The sequence below is a fragment of the Rhamphochromis sp. 'chilingali' genome, assembly GCF_963969265.1.
Source record: "Rhamphochromis sp. 'chilingali' genome assembly, chromosome: 14".
NCBI lineage: Eukaryota > Metazoa > Chordata > Actinopteri > Cichliformes > Cichlidae > Rhamphochromis > Rhamphochromis sp. 'chilingali'.
Window position 1 is genome coordinate 16,212,318 of NC_137941.1, and position 14,115 is coordinate 16,226,432.

The window sequence follows — 14,115 nt, forward strand, 5'->3', positions numbered from 1 at the left end:
TTTTGGTTCTGATTTATGCACATCAAGGAAAAGTAAATGACAGCTTTTCAGAATTATACTTCAAACCTCCAGTGAAAGGCCTTTTTAAAACCAGACATTATGAGTCATTGTAAAATCACAGGCAGTACTAGAAAATTTACTTTGTTCTGTTGAATATCCCAGTCAGCCATGAAAGCGTGACAGTGAGCATCCATCCATCCATCCATCCATCCATCCATCCATCCATCCATCCATCCACTTTCTTAACTGCTTATCCAACTAGATAATTGGTCAAGAGTGTACTCCCTCTAAATGCAGCTCAGCCATTATTAATCATTTTATGCACATTTGCTTGTCCTGCTGTGACAATACAGAATGTCTTCAGTGAAAAGGGCTATATTGTCAAAACTATTAATACACAAAGCTGGCACTCCCCACCTTTTCCACCCACTCGCTTCCTTAAACCTATCCCGTCAGTCCATTATCCCATTTGCTCTCCTGCTTCCACAGATGTCTGAATAATGCTGACCTGATTTAACAAGATCAGACCAAATCCCTGCTCTCCTCACAGAGAACAGCAGAGGATGCTAAAGAGCTCACTCTGGGATACATTTATGGTGTGCGTTAAATGGAGAAAACACAGGCACAAGGTTAGCAGACACAGTGCAGTGCAGCTGTCCACAGAGGCAGCCACGCTCTGATATCCTCTGATTCACATTATGTTGAAACAGGGACAACCCTGTTTGCTTATTTCAGAGTACACTCAAGTGTTTGCACAGATGCCACTTTTAATAAGGTGGTGTTAAAACACAGCCTATCCTCTCTGTAAGGAGTATTAAATGCACCGGCATTTCACATCGTCTGTCTTTGGTAGCAGCAAGCTGAAAAATATTCACAGGCTTTATATAGAAAACAGCACTACCCACTTAAACATTTATGTATATCACATTATGTTATGTTCATGGCTTTAGATTAATAAAATAGTCCCTGAGGGCCAAGCAGCTTTGATAAAAAATTAACCTATTACTACTTTATTACTACTGTTATGCTCTGGTAGCCAAAATACCCACAGGATTTGGTTAAAACAAGCAGTATGAATATGTCATCTTCTGCTTAAGAACTCTGTTACATGTTTTTTTTCTTCTGTTTTGGATCCATGTTTAGACGCAGTATTCAGTTACAGCCTTCCATATGACTCTCCTTCTTATATGTCAGCTACAAAATTGTGATAATAAACCAAGATGAAAGAGCTTGCGTATTTAAAATGCATCTACACCAAAAACAGCACAATTATTCACCATAAATGAGCCTTAATCACAGCACATTATTTAAAAAAGAAACACTGTCAGTACATTTAATGGGAGATAAAAATGACACTGATCCAACTTGTGTGACTTAAATGGATTCAGATGTGTTTCAAAAGTTTTTAAATTCCCATATATTACTACGAGCCCAGCTCTGTTTCAGCATGCTAATGAGCGTTTTTTGATCCTGTGAAATTAAGATGACTACTATGATTTGGTGCTATATAAATAAAACCGAAATGAACTGAAATTAATATTGCCTGTTGTGTTATCACAAAATACAGTAATGAGAAATGTGAGTAGCATGAAATCACAGTTGAAAGGCAGTGTGTCATTCACCGATCCCCCTCATCAGCAAGGTTTACTCTAAAGGAAAGTGATCAGCTGCCTGTCAAAAGCACCAGTGTAACCTGATGGCTGTGAATGGACAAAGGACCAGGCTGCATGTGACACTCTGCTCTGACCTGTTCTGAATTATGCATTCCGCTCAGGTTAACAGCCGATATCCAGTGTCCTTCATTTAACATAACTCAGAGGATATATTTCTCGTGAGTATTTTCCAGAAGGTTTTTTTTAAACATTTTTATTCTATATCAGAAATAAGAAGGTTTTAATGTGCGCATCTACATGCCCATTCATATTTCTGCCTTGTGTTATTCTATTTTGTCTGTGTTACTAGGATGTGATGATGTGCACATGTCTGTGCTTGTTTGGGTGTTTGCATGTGTGTATAAGGATATTTGTAGTACCAGAAACATTAACTGAAGCTTTCTTCAGAAAGCTCTAGAGAGCTTTTGTGCACAGTCTGCCAATTCTCTGCCTTTATAAAGCTGCTGATAGAAGCCCCTAAGGCTGCAAATAAAGTAGAACCCTGTCGAGTGTGGTGACCTGTGTCCACTCCCTCCTGCAGTTTGAGCACCTGGTGATACAATTGCACCACACTGGAAATTCAATCAAGAGATGGACCGGAGTGACTAGCAACCGCTTTCCTGTCTCTTTCTCTTGCTGGCCCGCTAATCGATCAATTATTTTAAAAGGGAACTTTAAACACGTCTGATTTAAAGAGACTTCAGTATTGGAAGGTGGACTGGGGAGAAGAACATCAACTTCACTTTCCCCAACTGTGAGTACAGTTATTGATTTATTTATGTGTGCCTGTGAATGCAGTGAAGCTGATAATGGTGTCAGGTCATTCTATTGGTACTAATTACCACTTGGAATCAAAGGCTGATATAGTAAAACATTGCTAATACCATGCAGTCAGTGTTGGATTTATTGCTACTGCTGTACACAAGTTATTTTCAGTAATGAATGTGATTTAGGGAATGGGTAACCTTGACATACTGTGCTTAGTTGCATTAGATTTGTTTCTAATGTCATAGAAATCCACATGTGGGATCATTTAATTAAAATTATCATTTTAAATCTGAGATTTATGTAGCAGATGGTTAGGCTTGTAGCAAACTCAACTAAAAGGCACCACAGGTGCATTTCTGACAACACACACACACACACACACACACACACTCACAAACACACACACAAGAGCTGTTTGTGCTTCAGGAATGAATTTTCACTTGTTCCGTTCAGTTCCGCCTACAGTTTATAATATTTAAACCTTATATAAAGCTTCTGAATGCTACCTCATACAGAAAACTCCAAATAGCAAAGTGAGCACTAGCCAGGCTAACATAGGAGCAGTTAGATGCTAAGGAGTCAGATATTTTTCTCAGCACTCAGTGGATGTCCAAACAGAACTGTAGAGAAAGTGAAAGTGTGACATTTTTCAGTCGTGGATGCCATTTTTGCGGTTCTGATTATAGCTTTCTTACTGCCTCCATGTGACTAAAACATATCGAATGCTTCATAAACTGTTTGGATGTCATCTAAATGCCCCATGAATCCAAAATGTAACAAGATGCTCAGATGGTCAAAACTATTTAACTTTATAAGGTTTCCTTTGCTTTCAGCATGTGATGTCCTGTGCATGCCAATTAACACTGATGATAATTCAGTGCCACCTGACAGCCCTTATTATGATAGATTCCCAATACAAACATGGGAGCTCAATATCTTAAGAGGGCTGTGGTAAGATCCAACCCTGGATACTTTAGCCTTGTATACATATATCAGGAGTGTGTCTGCACAGTGAGCACAAATGTAGAGTAGTTCATTTTTTAATCTCTTTTAGTTTTGGCAATACCAAACAACGGGTCTGATGAATGTCCTACAGCTAACATGATTTTGTAAAATGTGAGTAATGGCAACTTCTCATTGCATGCTATTGTTCCCGGTAATTTTACACTGTGAGAAGAACAATGAGCATAATCACTCCAACATGAGCGATTCTAATAGATGAAGACAATCTAGCAGAGCACAAAAATGCATGATTAGCAGTGAGTGGGAGCCAGTCATGTCACATTCCAACACTGTGGACTCCTGATGAATTCGAATGACAGCACATCCGTCTATCTTTTACTAATTAATGTCTGCACGGTGCTAAATCCACATTTAGAGAACAGATGTGGGCCATGTCGAGTACTAGCCTCTTGGACTGACATTTTTCACATCTTTCAGGTCATCTAACAGCATGCTGCCAGTTCCTCTTTTATATAAATAACTGAACCAGATTAACACTATACTGTGTGTGGCTTGCTATTGTAGGAAGAAACTGTAGGATCTGAATTATTGCTAAAGCAGATTAGCTGGATTTATATAAATGTGGCTCATCTGTGTTGAGACTGGATGAGAACAGGCATGAGATTCAGTATAATAACTGATATATATGTGCAGACTTCCTGGTCCTGTAATAGAAGTTTGTTTCCAAAATCCTGCATACTTTAGTGGGTCAGTGTTGTATAACCAAAAGGGTGTTTATGGTTAGGGTTCAGTAACTAGCACCTTACAGTTATGAGAACAACATTTTTCCCAAGTTGATCTTATTCTCGCATTAGCTGTGCAGCTGTCTCTTTGTGTTTATTCTTAAGTATGTGGGAAAAGACTCCCAAGGCCACATGACCCTGAAAATGTCACATGAATCAAATGTTGTAGTAACAGTGATTTACCACAAGATGGCTGGCAAGACCACACATGGATGGCAGAGATCTGTTATCATAGGTTTTTCCTGTTCTCCTCCACTGGATGATGCAATTTGGCCAAGTGTTTTTCCCCATAACTTTTAAAACATTGCAAAGCAATTACACCCACCCCGCCACACACGCACACAAACCCGCGGAGGCTTTGTTTTAACTGGTCGCCCCACTTTAACACAGCATGATGAATGAAAAAATAAATGACTGAAATGTATTAAATCCAAATAAAGATGATGTGCTTCTCAAGCAACATGAATAAAACATTGACTATGACTCGGCTGCAAATCTTCTGACTCTATTATTAAACTCCCTTGAGCTTGTTTTTTTTTCTACTTTTAAGTTCAAGCTGATGTGTGTTTTGATTAAATAACTCTCGCTGCAGCAAAGATTAATTAAGCGTGATATATTTTTGCATAATGGACATTTGTGTTTTGTAAACATTTTCAGTTAATATAAATCACTGTGGAAAGTCAGGTAATTGATGCTGGGGAAGAAGCTGCCTCTTGACTTTCCCCCAAAACACTGCAGAGCAGAACTAAAGCTTGATACAGTCTGCTGGATATGGATTCACTGCCAACATGTTTATACTGCTCACTTGCCATCAGTTTAAAAAAAATTAGATTATCTCATAACTATATTGCATTATATTGTATGATATCATTTAGGATCTTGACTAGGCAGCACCACATTGCAGCAGTGCTGAAAAATCTAACTTCATTTCCAGTTCTTCCCATAAATACACACACACACACATATCTATATACATATATATAGATATATGTGTATGTATATATCTCTATCTATCTATCTATCTATCTATCTATCTATCTATCTATCTATCTATATATATATATATATATATCTATCTATATATATATATATATATATATATATATATATATATATATATATATATATATATATATATATATATATATATATATATATATATATGGATATGTGTGTGTGTGTGTATATATATATATATATATATACACACATATTGTAGCCAATAGAAAATATTTTTTTCCATTAAATTGTCAGATTGTTAAGTTTTGTAGGTCATCATTAGGTCTCAAAGGAAAATGCCTTTTAGGATTTTGTTAATGGGGAAAAAGTCAAACATGCTCAACAATATGACATATAGTATATTCGTGTGTAGCAAATTGGGATACATAATAATATCTCAATTTGTACAAAAAAATACTCATTCCGTGTTAAAAGAACCATGTTGAATCAAGGAAACGGTGTCGAAATCAGAGTATTTTCAGAGAAACCCTGCTGAAGAGACATAAGAAAGCCTTTTGGAACTCTTGTAGAAATGTCATCATTAACATTTAGATAAGAGCATCACTGCCCTCTGTAGCTATTTTACTCCCCAAGAGTCACTTCTTCACTCGGCCAACAAGTTTTGGAGAAATGCTGGGAACATTTTGGAATCAGCTCAGTTTTGGAGTGCCCAAGACTGTTGCTTCTTTAATGTGAGTGTAGCACATCATACTAAGTAAGAGCATGACTAACTAAGCAGGCTTCATCCAAGTGCTGGAGAGCTGCTGAATATATAGCCTACACGAATGGAAAGAGGGATTTTAAGCTGCTTGGCCTCGAAACAGCTTGCAGGAGAGAAATGTGACCAGTATGAGATGGAAAAATGGTGTGCAAATAGATTTCTGACTGATGAGTGTGGAAGGGTTGACAAGTGGAAAAGGGACAGAAGTCACAGAAGATGAATACCATTGTCAAAAAATGCCAACTTTTACATCTATTATCTGCGTGAGGAGACAGTGAATTATGTTTAGCCATATTCACTGATAAATGTGTAACCCGGTGGGGGAACTGTTTTTTTTTTTAAACAAGACTTTCATTATGAAAGTAAACGTAAAAGCCAAGCAGTCTATTACTTTGTTTACTTCACACTGATTGCCACAGAATCTCTTCTCTCGATTCAGACCTATAGAGATTTGAACAAATTTGCAATATGAAGAAAATTGAATGCACTGAATATTTTATTGACAGCAATGTAGGTCACCCTTTTTTGAGTCATGGCGGTTAGTCTTTTGTCACTTGAGACAGTTATTTTTAGGTCTTTTTGAGTTTCTGTGGTGGCTATTGGTGCCGAGATTGGGTGTCAGGCATGACTATGTCATAGGACAAGCAGGGGCTAAATATATGTCCTGTTGCTATGAATGTTGCTTATGCATTTTCGCAAATTTAAATGTGTCATTGTCATCTTATTTCACACTTTTCATTCGTGAAAAGCATTTGGACATTTGCAGGTGAATCAGCCGGAATAAAATATCATGGTTTCCCTGAACAATTTTCAGCTCTGTTATCGAAACATGTCAACATTTGTCCGCCTGGATTGTTGTTTCCTTCAGGCAGGATTTGTCAAAATAGCATGTGAAGATCTTTACCACTGGATTTTTCTACTTCTGTTTTTCAGCTATTCATCTGTGTTGGTTGCACCGAGCTTCAAAGGTTAAGGAACAAAGTCTTGTCAGATATGGGGAAAAGGTTGACAGAAACCTGATACCCTAAATGATGGACAGCAGTGAGTGGAGGCATTTAGGAACCATGTGCACCATTTGCCACAGTCCCACATTGTAGGAAACACATACTTGCTATTTGATTTTAATGATGTGTCTTCTCTGCAAAAAATGTCCCAGCCTCTGGTGTTGTAGTGTTTTTGTTTTTTTCAGGTTCTTCGACTTAAAAGTTAAGGGTCTCAGAGTGTGTGTGAAGCAAAATAGCACAGTCACGGTAATATTTTAAAACATTCTAAAGAGTAACCCTCAAAAGAAACCAGGTCACTTAATTGGTAATGCCTTATAATCCTCCTTTGGATACCACAGATCTAATGGGAAGAATTAGTATGTACTTCTCTTAGTCCTCTCTCTTTTGTTTGCTGTAATCTGCTGTCAGTCATAAACAAAGAGTTGTTACATTGCTGGTGCGTTTCTTAATAAAAGGTCGGGATTTATCAAAAATGTCTTTTAATTTGTGCCTCAATATTATCTTCCTTTTTTAAAACAATTGTAAAACTGCATTAAAGGGAAACTGGTGAGTCCTACTAGAGGTTATTGAAAGCTTTCTCCAGTTCATGGATGGTGGTGATCATGCCCCAAACATGTTGAAATATTTGTAATGCATTCCAGCCAGATATTAAGCCTCTGCATAGGGGAAGGCACAATAGAAAAGCTTTGTGCTGCAGTGTGTTTTTCTTCTGTTAATGTATTTATTTTTATTATCTAATTGGAGGAAAAGGTTTTGTAAATGGTAAATGGCCTGTATTTTTATAGCGCTTTACTAGTCCCTAAGGACCCCAAAGCGCTTTACACATCCAGTCATCCACCCATTCACACACACATTCACAACATGATCAAGACAGAGGCAGTTTTATAAAAATGGACCAAAAAAGAAAGAGAAAATATGTAGTAAGTGGCAGTTGTCTTGGTGAAATTGTCTTTCTGATGCCAGCTGTTAGAGGAGAATAACCAATAAAGTGCCTGGGTGTTGAAAGGAAGGCAGCGGTGACTCAAATAACCACTCATTAGGGCCAAGGTATGGAGAAGAGCATCTCTAAATGCGTTGACCCTTGAAGCAGCAAGAACAAGAAACTGAAGCTACAATTTGTACAGGCTCATCAAAATGAAGCAGTAGAAGATTGGAAAAATGCTGCCTGAATTTGGTTTAAACACTTAAATCCACCCTGGTTTCTATCAGTTGTTTGTAGTTAATAGTGTAATGGTGAGGATGATATTTTTTGTCATGCTTTGGGTCCCTTACTACCAACTGAGAATAATTTAAATGCCACATACATGTGCATCCCTTTATGTCCATCTTATGCTGGCTGCTTCCAGCAAGATAACATCTCATGTCCAAAATACAATTAATGTCAAACTAGTTTCTTGAACTTAACAGTGAGTTCACTGTATTCAAATGGCCTCCTCAGCCACCGGATCTCAATCCAATAGAGCCCCATAGGGATATAGTAGAACAGGTGACTGGCATCATGCATGTGCAGCTGACAAATCTGCAGCAACTGTGTGAACATGGACCAAAACCTCAGAGGAATGCTTTCAGCACTTTGTTGAATCTATGGCACAAAAAGCAAGGCAGTTCTGAGGGCTAAAAAGAGAGTCCACCTGGTACTAGTTTGTTTACCTAATAAAGTGACCATGTAATGGACATTGAATGAATGTCTTCTCAGATACAATTTTTCTCAATGTTAGCCCACTGAATTAATTTAACCTGTAAACATTTTAGTTTAGTCAACATCAGTTAAGTCAGTGACAGACTGATTGGTAGACCCAGTGCTGAAAGTCCCAAGACATCACAGCGAGCGCATGCACTGACATATCTGTGTGCCCATGAGCATGTGCGTGCACGTGCGCCTGCGAGTGTGTGTGTCTGCGCTTTTACTGGAGCGTGAACAACTCAAAGCTTTCCCTGTGCCATTTGCTCATGAGGAAACATCAGCCATGCTGCTTTATTAACATACATCCAATTATTATCACACACAAACACATATGGATGCACGGTGCACACACGTACACACACACACACACACACACACACACACACGTACACACACACACCTACACGTACACACACACACACACACACACACACACACACACACACACACACACACACACACACACATTGTCCTTTGAAACATTATTCTTTGTTCTCAATGGCTGGCGCTCTGAAAGCTGGCTGCAGGGAAGACACTTGCCTCTGTGTATCACAGACCTCGGCCTTATGTAAAGTGTCTGTTTATTTTGCAGACATCCCAGCGTTTTCATTGTTTTTTAATGAGCGTGCGAACTCCCTCGGTGTCAACATGTAAGAAAGAAGGAATCCTTGGACATGTTTGGACAAACTAACATGACAGCATTTGGAGAGTCTGAAAGATGCTGCACGCAGTTTGATGTGCATTTTTCCTTAGCAGCTGCCTAAAGTTGTCCTTTGTTACTGTGAGACAACCAAATACAAAGCAGTTTAAATGTATCCATTCACTGTATTTTAGAAAGCAATATTTCTGCTCAGTAAGCTGAATGCAACTAATTTTAAAGCAAATTTAAAATTAGGTGTAGACAGTTATGCTTCGATTGTGCATGAAATGATGAGAACATGAATGAGGACAGAAAGCTGAAGCATAAATCATGCTTTCCTCTCTAAGAGATTCACACATGAGCTGCTTCTATTCCACCCATCAATATCCTCCAATGAGGCTTTTCCTAAAGGCCAGCTTTGGACAGCTGGGAATGAGAGATTGGAGCTTTCACAGAAATCCCTCTGTCTTCAGTGTCTTATGAGGCACAAACTCTAACAGCTCAGCCTGCTTCTGTGATGTACAGAAAACAATAACAGCTGTAAGACTGGAGGCACAAATCTGCAAACTCTTGGAGCATTGTGCACCTTTTAACAATACAATGTGTCTAAATCTGGAATTTTAAAACATTTTTTTTGTTTAAATGTTTTGTTTGAAAGGCAGGTTGGACCTTAAGCTGAGACACTAAAGACGGATACAGTAACATCTTTAACGGAGATCCCCGTACTTTCTCGGATAATTACTTATTTGAAGAGATTTGTATATTTTTATATTACAAAGTTGGAAAGGGAGCTGTTACATATCAAAATTTGCATTGGATATAGCCAGGCTTCATTTTGGTGGCACAAAGGGGATTTTTCTATATCTTTTTACCACTCCATAAATCCAAAAATACTGTCAACAGCCACTAAAAACTCAATTTTCTCCATGTTTTCAAGAATAAAACATTCTATAAATCAGACCAGACTAAGTGGCATATGGACAAGCCAGACTGTAAAAAAGTTCAGGACATAGAAAGTTGGGAAAAAAAAGTTTGATAAAATAAACGCCTAGAAAAAAGCCCAAAAATGTTATTTTTCAAAAGACCTTTTTCTATATAAATGTATCTTTTTTTCAATTTCTGAGAATGGTCTCTATTTTATTTTCATTTATTTCTTAGCTGCTTATTGGATGTGTCATATAACATTTAAGGGTTTCTCTGTTTATAGCTGATGGCTGTAAATAAGTGTTTTATTTTGAGTGTTAACCAAAGGCTATCAATCCCTGCAACACATTATTGACATTACCAAGCTGCTTCTAGTTTAGATGATGCAACATGAAATTACTTGATTTAAATACTGCAATTAAGCTACTGCGATATTGCGCTTACAGTGAAAGTTAATGATATGTCTAGCCGATCCACAGCATTCAGTTTACGTTATATTTCACACTTTTTTTTGACTATGTGTGTGTTGCTGGTATTTAGCGATGTTGGAAACCACCTTTCTACAGCACCCAGTGACCCAACACCAAACTAAATATATCAGGGACAAACATAGAGTCTTGGAAGCTTTGCCTGCCCAATACTATAAACTACTTCAAGGTCCAAAATGAACATCTAATCTGTGCAGAGCAGCACTAAAATGTCAAAAAATAGACATGTTGGCATGGCAGGTAGAAAAGATGATCTTTATTTATGCACCGAGCAGAAGCTTTTGCATTATTTCATGAGAGTGGTAGCTGGAGAGATATGAGATCACAGTGTCAGCCTGAAAGTAAGCATAGAAATGTTGAAGACATTTAGGAAAGATTCATTTTGATCTGATGGAAGAAGCCTCACAAGGATCTCTGCTTTCTGTTTCTTCTGTCCATGACGCAGTAGCATGTTTGGTATTTCTTTACAAAAATTACAAAAATTCTACTTCAGCTTTTAAACTTTGTTGATGTGAGGTGGAGTTTTGTGTGAGAAGGTTTACTTGCTGTAGGTTTGAAGCAAAAGGATGGCAATGACTCGATTTCAGACTTGTTCTGCCCCATTTTCCAAAAAAGTAGCAGCTCCAGGGTCTTATTCAATTTGCAAAGTGTTTAAAAACCAAAGGAGGTATTTCTGAACCCTCTGGTGCCGTTTAACAGTTAACCACTATACCCTATCCTCCCTGCTGTAATTCTGTTGTCCCCCTTAAGAGCATATACATAAAGATAAAGAAGTATGCATATTCTTATCTGAAAGATAAAGATAAGATGAAAGATTGTTGTGTCCATTATAATTATCTACTCCTGTAGAGTGTTTCATCTGCTTTTTTGAAAAAGTAAAATTACAAATCTATGAATATCTTGTATGTGCTGTGTGTAAGTCTATGCAGGTCTGAGAATTAGAACTTGCCTTGTTTCCTAGAAAAAGCTCTTCAACCTCTGATTCATTGCTTCTCATTAACAATTCATGTATCACTCCTCATTACAGCCATTAATGTGTCTGTTTTTAAAAAGCATTCGTGGGTTATCCAGGCATTTTATAGCCGTACCAGCACAGCACCATGAAAAAGTTCACTTCACATAATAATAATAATAAATAACAGTAGTGATAAGACACCAACAGTTGCACACTGCAGGTAGATCAGGGATAACATGACAGAAAATGAGTTTTGATCATTTACTTGTGGCTCATTCCCAAGTAATATAACTGTTTTTGATGATTTCCTTTTCTATAATGTGACAGCAAGTTAAAAATCTGATACATTTGGCTTGTTGCTTCTTGAATACTACATCATACTGCATACTAATGGCCCACACAGACTGGCAGAACTCATATAGGGCATGCTGCGTGGTTTGCTGCTGCATCTGCAAGCTGCTTTGCATCCTTCCTCTGGGTTCTACTTTTAATGCTGTGCTCGATTTAATCAATGTCATATCATTTTCATTGGGTTTACATAACGAAAATGACATTTTTGAATAAAGACCTTTGCTCTTGAATCTTGAACTGCTGATGGTAATAACAGACTGATTTTGACAGTAGTGTTCCTGACAGAACTAACTATGGTCACATGCTTTTCATATACACACACCAACCACTGTATTAGGTACACATCTTTAAGTGCTCGTTAGCACAAATATCTAATCAGAGAATCAGAATAGGGAAGAAATATGAATGTGGTATGGTTGTTGTTGGAAAACAGGTTGGTCTGAGTATTTCAGACTCCGCTGATCTACTAGGATTTTTTTGCAGTTTGCAGATTCTTAGCAGTTCTTTGGGCAAAAATGCATTTTTAATGCCAGAGATCAAAGGAGAATGGTCAGATTACTTTAAGCTGGTAGGAAAGCCAAAGTATCTGAAATAACCACTTGTTACAACCAATGTTTGCAAAGGAGCATTTCTGAATGCACATGCCCAGCCTTAAAACAGATGGACAGCAACAGAAGACCTTACTTTGTGCCACTTCTGTCACCTAAAAACAGGAAACAGAAATGTTGCCTGGTCAAATGTGTCTTGATTTTTCCTGTGATATTTGGATGATAGGGTCACAATTTGGCATAAGCATCAGGAAAGCATGGATCTAACCTTGCTTTTATCAATGATTCAACCTGCTGGTGTTGTAATGGTGTGGGGGATATTTTCTTGGCCTTTAGTAACAACTGAGCACCATTTAAACAACACAGCATACCAGAGTATTATTACTGCCTTTGGGATGTTGTGCAACAGGTGATTCATGGATGTGCAGTCAACAAATCTGCAGCAACTGTGTGATGCTATCATAGCAATATGGACCACTCTCTCCAAGGAATGTTTCCAGCACCTACCAGTTTATAACGTTTACTCAATTCAAATTTGCAACTAAGATATACTCGAGACTCTATTATAACTAGCTAATTTGGTGTTACTGTGTCACTGGTGATTTAGGCTCAGTACTGCGGTGCCTAGGAAGTCTCAGAGACATGATATCATGACTGCACACTAACTTGTTGAAAGGGAATAGAATAGAATAGAATAGAATTCAACTTTATTGTCATTGCACATGTCACAGGTACAAGGCAACGAAATGCAGTTTGCATCCATCCAGAAGTGCTTTAGCCATGATATAGATGTATTACAAATATATATTAGCAATAACATAGATGTGTGAGTATATTACAGAAATGGGTCTATTATGGTATGTTATAATGTACACGGTATGAAGTATGTTATGAATATGCTATAACTGTAAGTATGTACAGGCTGTAGTGAGTACAAGCTATGAACAGGATATAAATATGAAAAACTATACAGAAATATGAGCTATACAGCTATACAGAAATGTGAACTATGCAAGTTATAAACAGTTGTAGAATTAAAAATTATCGAATTGTACAGAATGATTATTTACACAGAATTATACAGTAGTGCAGTTAAGATAAGTGAAATATGTGGATAATTTCTGCAGAGGCTACATAAAGTGCTAGTGGTTGTGAGTGGTGGTTCAGTCCATCTTATTATTGTGTGTATGAGGGTACAGTTGTCCATTGTGTGTGTAGCTGGTTGTGGGTGTGTGTATGTCCAGTCCATGTGTTAACGTGGGTCAGATGTCAGGAGGCAGAGTTCAGGAGTCTGACAGCTGTGGGGAAGAAGCTGTTCCGGTACCTGGAGGTCTTAGTACGGAGGCTCCTGTAGCGCCTCCCAGAGGGCAGGAGGGTGAAGAGTCCATGTGATGGGTGACTGGGGTCTTTGATGATTTTCCCAGCCCTTTTCAGACACCGCTTCCTGTAGATGTCCTACATCTACAGGAAGCACTCCTGCAAGCTCCTCAGAACACGCTCTGAGAACACGCCCGGGGATGCCATCAGGACCTGCAGCCTTGTGGACATTGATCTGAAAAAGTCAGATTAAAAAAAAACTGCAATAATTTTTGTTTTCAGTTGCCAATGTTTCATAGTTTTTAAGGACAAACCAAAG

At 38.1% G+C, this 14,115-nt stretch overlaps 1 protein-coding gene across 1 annotated transcript in view; it reads left to right on the plus strand.

Moving 5' to 3' along the window:
* The first annotated feature begins 2,259 nt into the window (after window positions 1-2,259).
* Window positions 2,260-14,115, plus strand: part of xirp2b (xin actin binding repeat containing 2b) — a 33,331-nt gene continuing 21,475 nt past the window's right edge. The window contains exon 1 of the mRNA XM_080902485.1: window positions 2,260-2,406. The gene's annotated coding sequence lies outside the window, so the exon portion shown is untranslated. The remainder of the gene's footprint in view (window positions 2,407-14,115) is intronic.